The sequence below is a fragment of the Vipera berus genome (assembly GCF_964194415.1).
Source record: "Vipera berus genome assembly, chromosome: 1".
Taxonomy (NCBI): Eukaryota; Metazoa; Chordata; class Lepidosauria; order Squamata; family Viperidae; genus Vipera; species Vipera berus.
The window spans coordinates 38,174,028-38,188,115 of record NC_138202.1 but is presented as its reverse complement, the minus strand read 5'-3'; positions in this window follow the sequence as shown (position 1 = coordinate 38,188,115).

Sequence of the window (14,088 nt, the reverse complement as noted above, 5' to 3'; positions counted from 1 at the left end):
CAGTATTACTTTTTCTTTTAATAGATATCCTTCAAAAAACCTGGTCTGAGTTTCGCAAAGGAAGACTAGACCCTTAAGAGAAAGAAAGAAAGAAAGAAAGAAAGAAAGAAAGAAAGAAAGAAAGAAAGAAAGAAAGAAAGAAAAGAAAAAGAAAGAAAGAAAGAAAGAAAGAAAGAAAGAAAGAAAGAAAGAAAGAAAGAAAGAAAGAAAGAAAGAAAGAAAGACTGGAGGCCAATACATATAAGGAACCGTTGGTGGAATTGGGAATGTCTAGTCTAATGAAGAGAAGGATGAGGGGAGACATAATAGCAGTGTTCCAATATCTCAGGGGCTGCCACAAAGAACAGGGAGTCAAGCACCTGAAGGCAGGACAAGAAACAACAGGTGGAAACTAACCAAAGAGACAAGCAACCTGGAACTAAGGAGAAATTTTCTGAAAGTTAGAACAATTAATCAGTGGAACAACCTCCCTCCAGAAGTGGTGAATGCTCCAACACTGGAAGTTTTTAAGAAGAGACTGGACAGCCATTTGTCTGAAATGGTGTAGGGTTTCCTGCCTGAGCAGGGGGGTGAACTAGATGACCTCCAAGGTCCCTTCCAACTTTATTATTATTATTATTATTATTATTATTATTATTATTATTATTATTATTATTATTATTATTATTATTATAAGAAAGAAAGAAAGAAAGAAAGAAAGAAAGAAAGAAAGAAAGAAAGAAAGAAAGAAAGAAAGAAAGAAAGAAAGAAAGAAAGAAAGGCATTTATTTCTGTCAAAATCATGTAACAGACAAGCTTATCATTTCTGGTTCTTTGACAGAGGCCATATTATCAAAATGAAAATAATATATCTTTCTTCTTCATATCTATACAACTTAAACCAAGTAATACAATCTTCAATCAATGGTTGTATTTTACTCTTTCTCTAACTAGCTCATATATAGCTTATACTATTTCCCCACTATTTCTCATGACATTCTAACCAGGCAAATATCCTGATTAATTAACATAGGAAGCTGGTTTCCTGGTTCATATAGAATAAGAAACTAGTTCAAAACAGAAGCTGCTTCCAGAAGCTGTGAACACTCCAACACTGGAAGTTTAAGAGGAGAAGTATTAAAGGGTTGTGTACAAAGAGAGAAAGGGATGAAAAGGTGTCATACAGGCAAAAATCAGTTCATGAGTCTGCTTCACGTAGTTATTGATATTATTTAGGTATCCCATATTTGCAGAAGAGAAACAAATGCATTTATTTGTTTATTTGTTGGACTTGCCATATGTGAGTGCAGTTTGCCAAAATGCTGATACGGTATTCTCAAACACCCCAGGAAACCACCACCACCCCGCCAAAAATGAATTTTTTTCTTCTTTAATAGCCATGCAACACATATCATAGTATGGTCCAGGAGCATATGGATTATCATTTGGAGAGCAATTGCCACCAAGATCACATTTCAGCTATTGTATATGGGTACAATCTGCAGAGTCAGATTTTATGACCATAAAATCCTACTGATGCAAATGTCTTGGAATGGGCTAAAACTTCATCTAGGCAAAACAGGTGATCTAATGATCAGGGCAAACAAATAATCCTGAGACAGTTCAAGAATCAGACAAGCCAGATAATCAGAGTTCCAATCCAGAAAAGATAAGAACATGTCAAAATATGTCCTAGATAAAGTTCCAAGAAATCAGAGAAAGGTCCAAGAAAAAGGCCCAAGATAGCAGGCTACAGAGGGATAGAAAAATAGAGATATTGTTTCCAGTAGTGAGTTACTCCCAAATAGAAAAATATATATGAGAGTTTTCATATCTTTCCCCGTAACATCTCTGGCATGTAGATTACTCAGAACACTGGACTCCTCAAAAGCTATAATAATGCCTTGTAGGCTTAGAGGTAATTCCAAGGAAATTGAATCGTATTTACAGGGTCCACCTCTTCCATGCTTGCTGTTCTGGGTTTGAGATCTCTGAATTCCTTGGCTTCAAGGCTTCTCTGGCTCATTTCATCTTTGGAGAATGAGACCTCCAGAGTAAGCAAAACATTCTTCTTCTATGGGGAAGTAAAGATGATGGCTGCTTAAAGATGGAACTGGCCTATATGTTCTGCACTAATATTCAACCTATGCTTCAACCTATCTGTCAATCTAAAATTATTATGCTTCTGTTTCATTTTACAGTTCTTTTTGTCACAGCTTCTAATATTGTGGAGAATGGAAATAGTTTTTACTTTTTCAAAGAAACCTTGCTTTTTTAATAACAAAGAACAGTACTAATATTTTTATTTATAAAATATTTACAAAATGAAAAATTGGAATTCTGACAGAGTAGACAAGACTACAGGTGGACGTTGTGAATACTCTTAAAAATACTCTTTAAAAAGTAAATAAATTCTCACGTGTAGAAAATTAGCAGGGAAATGTTTGATCTGTGAAATAAAACAGAGAGATAGATGCACCTGGGAAATAATTACCAGTGATCTGAAATTCACGTGACACATTTACTATGCTACCATATAACAAAAACTATTTTTAGGTGGCACACAAATAAGGAACAAAGCAACACCCAGTAAAATATATAGGGGAAAAACAAAGTGATCTGGAGAAAAAAATATGACAAAAAGATTGTCAAGTAGCACAAAACCCCCCTAATAATTAGGAAACTAATGATTCAAAAGTTTGAGATTTTTAAAACAGAATATTTGCCTGGTTGTTTGTCTTGTGTATAGCATAACCGAAACCATCTTGTATTCTATCTTTGACCACTACATTTCTCCACAGCCAGCAGTTGTTATTTATCCTTAAACAACATAAATTCTAAAGGAACAAAATTAACTCCTATAGGTATTTTCAACTGAGTCCAACTGAAGACAGTGCTAGTCACCTAGATAGCTTGGATACCTGATGGAGTACCTCCGCCAAAATCACCATGATTAATTAATTGATGGTATGCAATCAAGTTAATATCAACTCTTCTTAGACAGATATTTACCCTGACAATATGTCTCTAATCTGGTCCTCCAGTGCTTCCAATGATCCTATTACTAATGTAGCTGAGTCTATCCTCTTTGCTACCGGTCATACTCTTCTTCGTGTCTTCTTCTTCTCTTTCCTTCCATCTTTCCCAACATTGGTGCCTTCCCCAGAGAGATAGGTCTTATGTAGAATGTAAAAAAGTTGACCTTGACAGAGATAAACCATTATGTGGATTGGCAGTGATAAAGCAAGTAGAAAGACTCAAGCCCAAAACAATATGAGGAGAGGAAAAAATGCCTCAGATACCCATCCACCCACTTTTATAGGGGGTGGAAAAATAAAGCACAATCATAAGTGCAGGATTCTGTTACTGTGACCAATATAATAAAGTGGTTTTAAGCTTGGTTGGAGTTACTTAGTTGGAGTACAGAGAAGAGCAACAAAGGTGACTAGGGGATTGGAGGCTAAAACATATAAGGAACGGTTGCTGGAATTTGTTATGTCTAGTTTAATCAAAGAATTGAGGCCTTTGAACTATGGTGCTGGAGAAGACTCCTGCGAGTCTCTTGGACTGCAAGGCGATCAAAATGGCCAGTCCTAGAGGAGATCAACCCTGACTGCTCTTTAGAAGGCCAGATCCTGAAGTTGAAACTCAAACACTTTGGCCACCTAATGAGAAGGAAGGACTCACTGGAGAAGAGCCAAATGCTGGGAAAGATTGAGGGCAATAGAAGAATGGGATGACAGAGAATGAGGTGGCTGGATGGAGTCACTGAAGCAGTAGGCATGAGCTTAAATGGACTCCAGAAGATGGTAGAGGACAGGAAGACCTGGAGGAACATTGTCCATGGGGTCGTGATGAGTTGGACACAAACAACAAGTTTAATGAAGAGAAGGACTAGGAATGACATGATGGCAGTGTTCCAATATCTCAGAGGTTGCTACAAAGAAGGAGTCAAGCTATTCTCCAGAGCACCTGAAGGCACAACAAGAAGCATTGGATGGAAACTAATCAAAGAGAGAAGCAACCTAGAACTAAGGAGAAATTTCCTGACTATTAGAACAATTAATCAGTGGAACAATTTGCCTCCAGAGGTTGTGACTGCTCCAACACTGGAAGTTTTTAAGAAGAGATTGGACAACCATTTGTCTGAAATGGTATCAGGTTTTCTCCTTGAGCAGGGGGTTGGAGTAGAAAACCTCCAAGGTCCCTTCCAACTGTGTTATTCTGTTCTGTTCATCTATGGCACTTTCATAGCCTTGTTTACAGCAGAGCTGACATCTATTTTATTGCTGTTTCTTGTTCCATTCTAATCTTTTTCAATTAAAAAAACACCTTCTTTGTACCCTATTTAGTTTGGGTACAAACAGTTTAATAATGAAGTAAACACAAAAACATAATGAAGTAAAGACAAAAACATAAGCTTGTTGGATGAAATATACGTAAATCTAGTGACCTCATCTGTTGTTGTCCTCCAATTCTAAAAGCTTCACTTGAAGAATGTCTCAAAGGTGCTTTTAGCAAAAGGCGACTGGACTTTCTTGGTTTTTTCCATTGAAAATGTTTTGCTTCTCATATATATGCATATGTAAGCTAAAAGTAAAGGTTCCCCCCGCACATGTGTGCTAGTCGTTTCCGACTCTAGGGGCCGGTGCTCATCTCCGTTTCAAAGCCAAAGAGCCAGCATTTGTCCGAGGACGTCTCCGTGGTCATGTGGCCGGCATGACTAGATGCCAAAGGCGCACGGAACGCTGTTACCTTCCCACCGTAGTGGTCCCTATTTTTCTACTTGCATTTTTATGTGCTTTCGAACTGCTAGGTTGGCAGAAGCTGGGACGAGTAACAGAAGCTCACTCTGTTACACGGCACTCAGGATTCAACCCGCCAAACTGCTGACCTTCTGATCGACAAGCTCAGTGTCCTAACCCACTGAGCCACCGCGTCCCTTGTATATGCATATGTATATATATGCATATGTATATATATATGCATATGTATATATGCATATATATATATATATATATATATATATATATATATATATATATATATGTATATGTATATGTATATGTATATGTATATGTATATGTATATGTATATGTATATGTATATGTATATGTATATGTATATGTATACGTATACGTATACGTATATGTATATGTATATGTATATAAGGTTGACTCAGCCTTCCATCCTTCCGGGGTAGGTAAAATGAGGACCCAGATTGTTGGGGGCAATTAAGCTGACTTTGTAATAATGCCGCTTGGGGTGTGTGAAAGCCCTAATAAGCAGGCATATACATAGAATGAAGGCTACTGCTAAGTTTGTAAAGCTGCCCTGAGTCTTCGGAGAAGGGCGGGATATAAATGGAATTAAATAAATATATATATGCATATGTATGTGGATCTTTGGTCATTCGGGTTTTTTCCCGCGTAGAATTGAAGGTGTAGGAGCAACGTTTCGACGGAATCCCATCCGTCATCATCAGGCTGGTGGCTTCAGCTTCCTTCTTCTGGGAGAAGCATGTGGTAGTGGCTGTTTGTTCCTCTTTTTTAAACTGCCAGAGGGGGTGTGTTCTGTGGGTGGAGGTGTGCTCTGATTGGGTGGGGGATTAGGTGTGTTCTGATTGGGTGGGAGTGTGTTTTGAATGGTGGGTGTGTTCTGATTGGGTGGGGGTGTGTTTTGAGTGGATGGGCTGGTCTCAGCTGCCAGCCTTAGACCTGAGCTGGTGAGTTGTGCTGCTTTTGTTCGGCTTCGTGTTTGTGGTGGTGCCATGTTTTTATAGTGGGTGTCAGTTTGCTTATTGTGTGGTTTGGAGGGGTTTAAAGTGGCTGATGTTGCAGCTGTAGTTAGGTTTCTGTTTTGTGGTTGTGTGTCGTTATCATTGTGGGTTCAGATTTGCTTTTTGTATGGTTGTGTGGTGGTGATGTCATGTGATGTTATCATGAGTTTGGGTCTGGTATGATTCTTGGTGGTTGGGACTCGTCTGTCAATCAAGGCGGGTTTCCAAATGGCTGGTAGGTGAGAGGTATCATCTCGTTTGTTCATGCTGTGGGGGTGTTTTTCTATCTCAATGGCTTCTCTGATTATTCTGTTGTTAAAATGTTCAATTTTGGCGATAGTTTTGGTTTTTTTAAAATCAATTTCATGTCCCATGGCTTCAAAGTGTTGGACCAGGGATGAAGTTTGTTCTCCCTTTCTGAGTGAGTTTTTGTGCTCTTCAATGCGTGCACTTATTCTTCTGTTGGTCTGTCCGATGTATGTGGTGGGGCAGGTGGTGCATGGGATTTCGTATACTCCTTGGTTTTCTAACCCAATTATGTCCTTGGGGTTTCTTAGGATGGTGGATATTTTTCTGTCTGTGTAGAATGCTGTTTTGATGTTGTGTTTTTGGAGGATCTTGCTGATTCTGTCTGTGGTCCCTTTTAAGTATGGGAGGAGGGCTTTGCCATTTTCTTGTTCTCTGTCTTGGGTTTTTGTGGGTGTCTCTCTTCGGATTAAGTTGGTAATCGTGTTTCTTTGGAATCCATTGGCTGTTAGTACATTAGTGAGAGTGTGTAGTTCGGTTTTTAGGTGTTGTTCGTCAGCTAGGTGTTTTGTTCTGGAGATGAGTGTCTTGGCTACGGAGTTGATCTGTGCTGGGTGGTGGTATGAGAGTGCGTTCAGATAGCGGTTTGTGTGTGTTTTTTTTATGGTAGATAGTGTGTCCTAGGGAGCCGTTGGATTTCTTGTAGACTAAGACATCAAGGAAGGGAAGTTGATTGTTAGCTTCTGTTTCCATGGTGAATTGTATTTTGGGGTGTAGGCTATTGAGGTGTGTGAGGAAGTCATCCAGTTTTTCTTTGCCGTGTGGCCAGATTATGAAGGTGTCATCTACGTATCTGAGCCAGAGTTTGGGTTTGTGGTTGGATTTTTCTAGAGCGAGGGTTTCAAAGTGTTCCATGTAGAGGTTTGCGATGACAGGTGAAAAGGGTGATCCCATGGGTGCTTCTTCCATTTGTTTGTATCTTTGTCCATTGTAGATGAAGTATGTGTTAGATAGGCAGTGGTTGGTCAGATCTAGGATGTGTTTTGGGGGGTTGTACTTATTTAGGATAGCTGTCAAGGCTTCTTTGATTGGCACTTGGGTGAAGAGGGATACGACATCGAAGCTCACAAGTAGGTCACAGGGCTGTAAGTTTAGTTTACTTATGATCTCTATGAATTGGAATGAGTTTTGTACGTGTGAGGTGATGGAATCTGTGTAAGGCTGTAGTTGTTTGGCAAGAAATTTGGCTAGATTTTGTAGAGGTGAGCCTATGGAGCTGACTATGGGTCTGAGTGGGGTTCCTTCTTTGTGTATCTTAGGCAGACCATAGAGCTTAGGACATCTGGATGATTTTTCTCTGGGAATGATTGTTTGCTGGATCTCTTCACTGATGGGGGTGGCTTTTATTTTGGATTTTGTGGTTTTTTCCAGGTAGGTGGTGGGATCTGTCTTGAGGAGTTTGTATGTGGAGTCTCAGAGTAGGTTGGATAATTTGGTATGGTAGTCAGATGAGTTCATTACCACCGTGGCGTTGCCTTTGTCTGCTGGCAGAATGATTATGCTGGTGTCTTTTTTTAGGTTAAGTAGTGCTGTCTGTTCCTCTTTGGGTAAGTTGCTTTTGGGTGGTTTGCTGGTGCAGAGGATGTTGGTAACTTCGAGTCTGATTTTGTTGGCATCGTCAGGGTTAATTTTGGTCAGGCTGGATTCGACTCCGCATATAATGGTTTCTGTGGGAATGTGTTTGGGAGCGACTGCAAAATTAAATCCTTTAGACAGGACGTTGGTTTCGGCTTTGGTGAGAATCCTATCTGAGATGTTGTGCACAGTTTGTTTCATGTGTTGCTGTGAGAGAGGAGGGGTTTGTTTCTGGCGTTCCTTTAGTCTTCGGAGTTTATTGGTGTGTGTGTCTGTTTTGTAGGCAGTCTCTGTTTCAGCTCTCCAGACAGTGATTTGTTTGAATTTGTCCCAAAGTGTGGGGTGGATCTTGTTGCTGAGTTTGAGGTGAAGTGTGAGGAGGTGCATATGTATATATATACAGTATATGTGTAAATTTTTTTTGGCTTGCTAACAAAGAATAAAGGGAGACCGATATGATCATTTCAAACTTATTTGTTCTCATCAGTCAGCCATACCCTTCTGGCTGACTGATGAGAACAAATAAGTTTGAAATGATCATATCAGTCTCCCTTTATTCTTTGTTAGCAAGCCAAAAGAATTTACACAAATATGAGCTGCCACTGCTGTGGCTACTGCCTGTAAGATGGCCTTGGGCTAGGCCAAAACAGGAAATAAGATTTGTCCCGTGTCTGGGACTAAGCAAGTGTATTCTGAATGCTTAACAAACATTCAACATATACAGTATATACAGTATATACAGTATATACAGTATATATATATATTACTATATATATATAGTATATATATAAATTACTAACAAAGAATTTAAAGGGAAACTGAGATGCATTTCTAACTCTTTAGTCTTCATCAGTCAGCTATACCTGTCGGGCCTCGGGAGCCCGACACTCGAGGGGGGGCCCCTCCACCCCCCCAGCAACCCCCGCCTGCCGCCCGCCGGACTTGCCTGCCTCCCCAGCAGTCCGCGAGGCTCCTGGGGTTGCGCCGGACGTGACCGGCTCCGTACCGGCCCGGAAGGCTCCGGGGGCCGCGCCGCCGCGTCGACCGTCCTCCACCACCGCACAGCAGCTGTCCTCGCCTGGCGGCGCGTCGGCGGCCCGGAAGGCCCAGGAGGCCGCGCCGCCGCTTCGGCCATCTTCCTCCACCACCGCACAGCAGCTGTCCTCGCCTGGCGGCGCGTCGGCGGCCCGGAAGGCTCCGGAGGCCGCGCCGCCGCTTCGGACGCCTTCCTCCGCGGCACAGCAGCTGTCTTCGCCTGGCGGCGGCCAGGAGGCCACACCACCACTTCGGTTGTCTTCGCCCTTCATCAGAATCTCAGAAGGGTATAGCTGACTGATGAAGACTAAAGAGTTAGAAATGCATCTCAGTTTCCCTTTAAATTCTTTGTTAGTAATTTACACAAATATATGTACTGTCCAGTGTGACTACAGCCTGTTCGATGGCCTTCAAGATAGGCTGAAAACAGGAAATAAAGATTTGCTCCATGTTTGGGGCCTAGCAAGGTAATCTAAATAGTTAACATTTGAAACATATCTTCCCTTGCAGAAAAAAAAGCTAACAAAAGCGAGAGAGACCATGTGGCTTAGAGGCAAATAACACTGCCTAGTATGCAATCAGCCCAGGTTCGAATCTCAGAAGGGTATAGCTGACTGATGAAGACTAAAGAGTTAGAAATGCATCTCAGTTTCCCTTTAAATTCTTTGTTAGTAATTTACACAAATATATGTACTGTCCAGTGTGACTACAGCCTGTTCGATGGCCTTCAAGATAGGCTGAAAACAGGAAATAAAGATTTGCTCCATGTTTGGGGCCTAGCAAGGTAATCTAAATAGTTAACATTTGAAACATATCTTCCCTTGCAGAAAAAAAAGCTAACAAAAGCGAGAGAGACCTTGTGGCTTAGAGGCAAATAACACTGCCTAGTATGCAATCAGCCCAGGTTCGAATCTCAGAAGGGTATAGCTGACTGATGAAGACTAAAGAGTTAGAAATGCATCTCAGTTTCCCTTTAAATTCTTTGTTAGTAATTTACACAAATATATGTACTGTCCAGTGTGACTACAGCCTGTTCGATGGCCTTCAAGATAGGCTGAAAACAGGAAATAAAGATTTGCTCCATGTTTGGGGCCTAGCAAGGTAATCTAAATAGTTAACATTTGAAACATATCTTCCCTTGCAAAAAAAAAAGCTAACAAAAGCGAGAGAGACCTTGTGGCTTAGAGGCAAATAACACTGCCTAGTATGCAATCAGCCCAGGTTCGAATCTCAGAAGGGTATAGCTGACTGATGAAGACTAAAGAGTTAGAAATGCATCTCAGTTTCCCTTTAAATTCTTTGTTAGTAATTTACACAAATATATGTACTGTCCAGTGTGACTACAGCCTGTTCGATGGCATTCAAGATAGGCTGAAAACAGGAAATAAAGATTTGCTCCATGTTTGGGGCCTAGCAAGGTAATTTAAATAGTTAACATTTGAAACATATCTTCCCTTGCAGAAAAAAAAAATCTAACAAAAGCGAGAGAGACCTTGTGGCTTAGAGGCAAATAACACTGCCTAGTATGCAATCAGCCCAGGTTCGAATCTCAGAAGGGTATAGCTGACTGATGAAGACTAAAGAGTTAGAAATGCATCTCAGTTTCCCTTTAAATTCTTTGTTAGTAATTTACACAAATATATGTACTGTCCAGTGTGACTACAGCCTGTTCGATGGCCTTCAAGATAGGCTGAAAACAGGAAATAAAGATTTGCTCCATGTTTGGGGCCTAGCAAGGTAATCTAAATAGTTAACATTTGAAACATATCTTCCCTTGCAGAAAAAAAAGCTAACAAAAGCGAGAGAGACCTTGTGGCTTAGAGGCAAATAACACTGCCTAGTATGCAATCAGCCCAGGTTCGAATCTCAGAAGGGTATAGCTGACTGATGAAGACTAAAGAGTTAGAAATGCATCTCAGTTTTCCTTTAAATTCTTTGTTAGTAATTTACACAAATATATGTACTGTCCAGTGTGACTACAGCCTGTTCGATGGCCTTCAAGATAGGCTGAAAACAGGAAATAAAGATTTGCTCCATGTTTGGGGCCTAGCAAGGTAATCTAAATAGTTAACATTTGAAACATATCTTCCCTTGCAGAAAAAAAAAAGCTAACAAAAGCGAGAGAGACCTTGTGGCTTAGAGGCAAATAACACTGCCTAGTATGCAATCAGCCCAGGTTCGAATCTCAGAAGGGTATAGCTGACTGATGAAGACTAAAGAGTTAGAAATGCATCTCAGTTTCCCTTTAAATTCTTTGTTAGTAATTTACACAAATATATGTACTGTCCAGTGTGACTACAGCCTGTTCGATGGCCTTCAAGATAGGCTGAAAACAGGAAATAAAGATTTGCTCCATGTTTGGGGCCTAGCAAGGTAATCTAAATAGTTAACATTTGAAACATATCTTCCCTTGCAGAAAAAAAAGCTAACAAAAGCGAGAGAGACCTTGTGGCTTAGAGGCAAATAACACTGCCTAGTATGCAATCAGCCCAGGTTCGAATCTCAGAAGGGTATAGCTGACTGATGAAGACTAAAGAGTTAGAAATGCATCTCAGTTTTCCTTTAAATTCTTTGTTAGTAATTTACACAAATATATGTACTGTCCAGTGTGACTACAGCCTGTTCGATGGCCTTCAAGATAGGCTGAAAACAGGAAATAAAGATTTGCTCCATGTTTGGGGCCTAGCAAGGTAATCTAAATAGTTAACATTTGAAACATATCTTCCCTTGCAGAAAAAAAAAAGCTAACAAAAGCGAGAGAGACCTTGTAGCTTAGAGGCAAATAACACTGCCTAGTATGCAATCAGCCCAGGTTCGAATCTCAGAAGGGTATAGCTGACTGATGAAGACTAAAGAGTTAGAAATGCATCTCAGTTTCCCTTTAAATTCTTTGTTAGTAATTTACACAAATATATGTACTGTCCAGTGTGACTACAGCCTGTTCGATGGCCTTCAAGATAGGCTGAAAACAGGAAATAAAGATTTGCTCCATGTTTGGGGCCTAGCAAGGTAATCTAAATAGTTAACATTTGAAACATATCTTCCCTTGCAGAAAAAAAAAAGCTAACAAAAGCGAGAGAGACCTTGTGGCTTAGAGGCAAATAACACTGCCTAGTATGCAATCAGCCCAGGTTCGAATCTCAGAAGGGTATAGCTGACTGATGAAGACTAAAGAGTTAGAAATGCATCTCAGTTTCCCTTTAAATTCTTTGTTAGTAATTTACACAAATATATGTACTGTCCAGTGTGACTACAGCCTGTTCGATGGCCTTCAAGATAGGCTGAAAACAGGAAATAAAGATTTGCTCCATGTTTGGGGCCTAGCAAGGTAATCTAAATAGTTAACATTTGAAACATATCTTCCCTTGCAGAAAAAAAAAAAGCTAACAAAAGCGAGAGAGACCTTGTGGCTTAGAGGCAAATAACACTGCCTAGTATGCAATCAGCCCAGGTTCGAATCTCAGAAGGGTATAGCTGACTGATGAAGACTAAAGATTTAGAAATGCATCTCAGTTTCCCTTTAAATTCTTTGTTAGTAATTTACACAAATATATGTACTGTCCAGTGTGACTACAGCCTGTTCGATGGCCTTCAAGATAGGCTGAAAACAGGAAATAAAGATTTGCTCCATGTTTGGGGCCTAGCAAGGTAATCTAAATAGTTAACATTTGAAACATATCTTCCCTTGCAGAAAAAAAAAGCTAACAAAAGCGAGAGAGACCTTGTGGCTTAGAGGCAAATAACACTGCCTAGTATGCAATCAGCCCAGGTTCGAATCTCAGAAGGGTATAGCTGACTGATGAAGACTAAAGAGTTAGAAATGCATCTCAGTTTCCCTTTAAATTCTTTGTTAGTAATTTACACAAATATATGTACTGTCCAGTGTGACTACAGCCTGTTCGATGGCCTTCAAGATAGGCTGAAAACAGGAAATAAAGATTTGCTCCATGTTTGGGGCCTAGCAAGGTAATCTAAATAGTTAACATTTGAAACATATCTTCCCTTGCAGAAAAAAAAAGCTAACAAAAGCGAGAGAGACCTTGTGGCTTAGAGGCAAATAACACTGCCTAGTATGCAATCAGCCCAGGTTCGAATCTCAGAAGGGTATAGCTGACTGATGAAGACTAAAGAGTTAGAAATGCATCTCAGTTTCCCTTTAAATTCTTTGTTAGTAATTTACACAAATATATGTACTGTCCAGTGTGACTACAGCCTGTTCGATGGCCTTCAAGATAGGCTGAAAACAGGAAATAAAGATTTGCTCCATGTTTGGGGCCTAGCAAGGTAATCTAAATAGTTAACATTTGAAATATATATATATATATATATATATATATATATATATATATATATATATATATATATATATATATATATATATATATATATATATATATATATATATATATATATATATATATATATATATATATATATATATATATATATATATATATATATATATATATATATATATATATATATATATATATATGCTTTAGTAAAGGTAAAAAGGTAAAGGTTCCCCCGCACATGCGTGCTAGTCGTTTCTGACTCTAGGGGCCGGTGCTCATCTCCGTTTCATAGCCGAAGAGCCAGCGTTTGTCCGAGGACGTCTCCGTGGTCATGTGGCCGGCATGACTAGACGCCAAAGGCGCACGGAACGCTGTTACCTTCCCACCATAGTGGTCCCTATTTTTCTACTTGCATTTTTACGTGCTTTCGAACTGCTAGGTGGGCAGAAGCTGGGACAAGTAACAGGCGCTCACTCTGTTACGCGGCACTCGGGATTCGACCCGCCAAACTGCCGACCTTCTGATCGACAAGCTCAGCGTCCTAACCCACTGAGCCACCGCGTCCCTTTTATATAAAATAATAAATAGATAATAATATAAGCTTTATTATCTATTTATTATTTTATATCTATAGCTTGATAGCTATATACCACTATTTTTCCTCTCTTTCTTTTTTCCTTTTACAGAAGTAAAGTAAAGCATGCCATTCCTGATATTTTGATCCATTCCTTCCATCTTTTTACTTGGTAAGATATTAGTTGTCTTGTAATAATGTGTGCTTAAATAAGCTCCTCAGATAGTTCCTTCTGAAATATTGTACATCACATCTTTGGAAGGGTGGGTTTCTTCCTCCCTGTGTGCCCATGACTTTGTGTCCCTATCTCTCTGCACATGTATTTCCTCTTTTCCTTCATGGAATCCACTTGCAAATGATATCAACCTGTCTACATAGATCACTTGCTGCCTGCACAGCCATTTATCAAGTTGCTGTGTCTGAGTGCAAACTTCCCCATTTTTTTGCTCCAAGTTTTTCCTAACCAGGAGAAGTTGTATGCATGAGTGAGATTGAGGAAAGAATTAGAAAGGGAGACAAGGATAGCCTTTTCCTTTCCTGTTCAT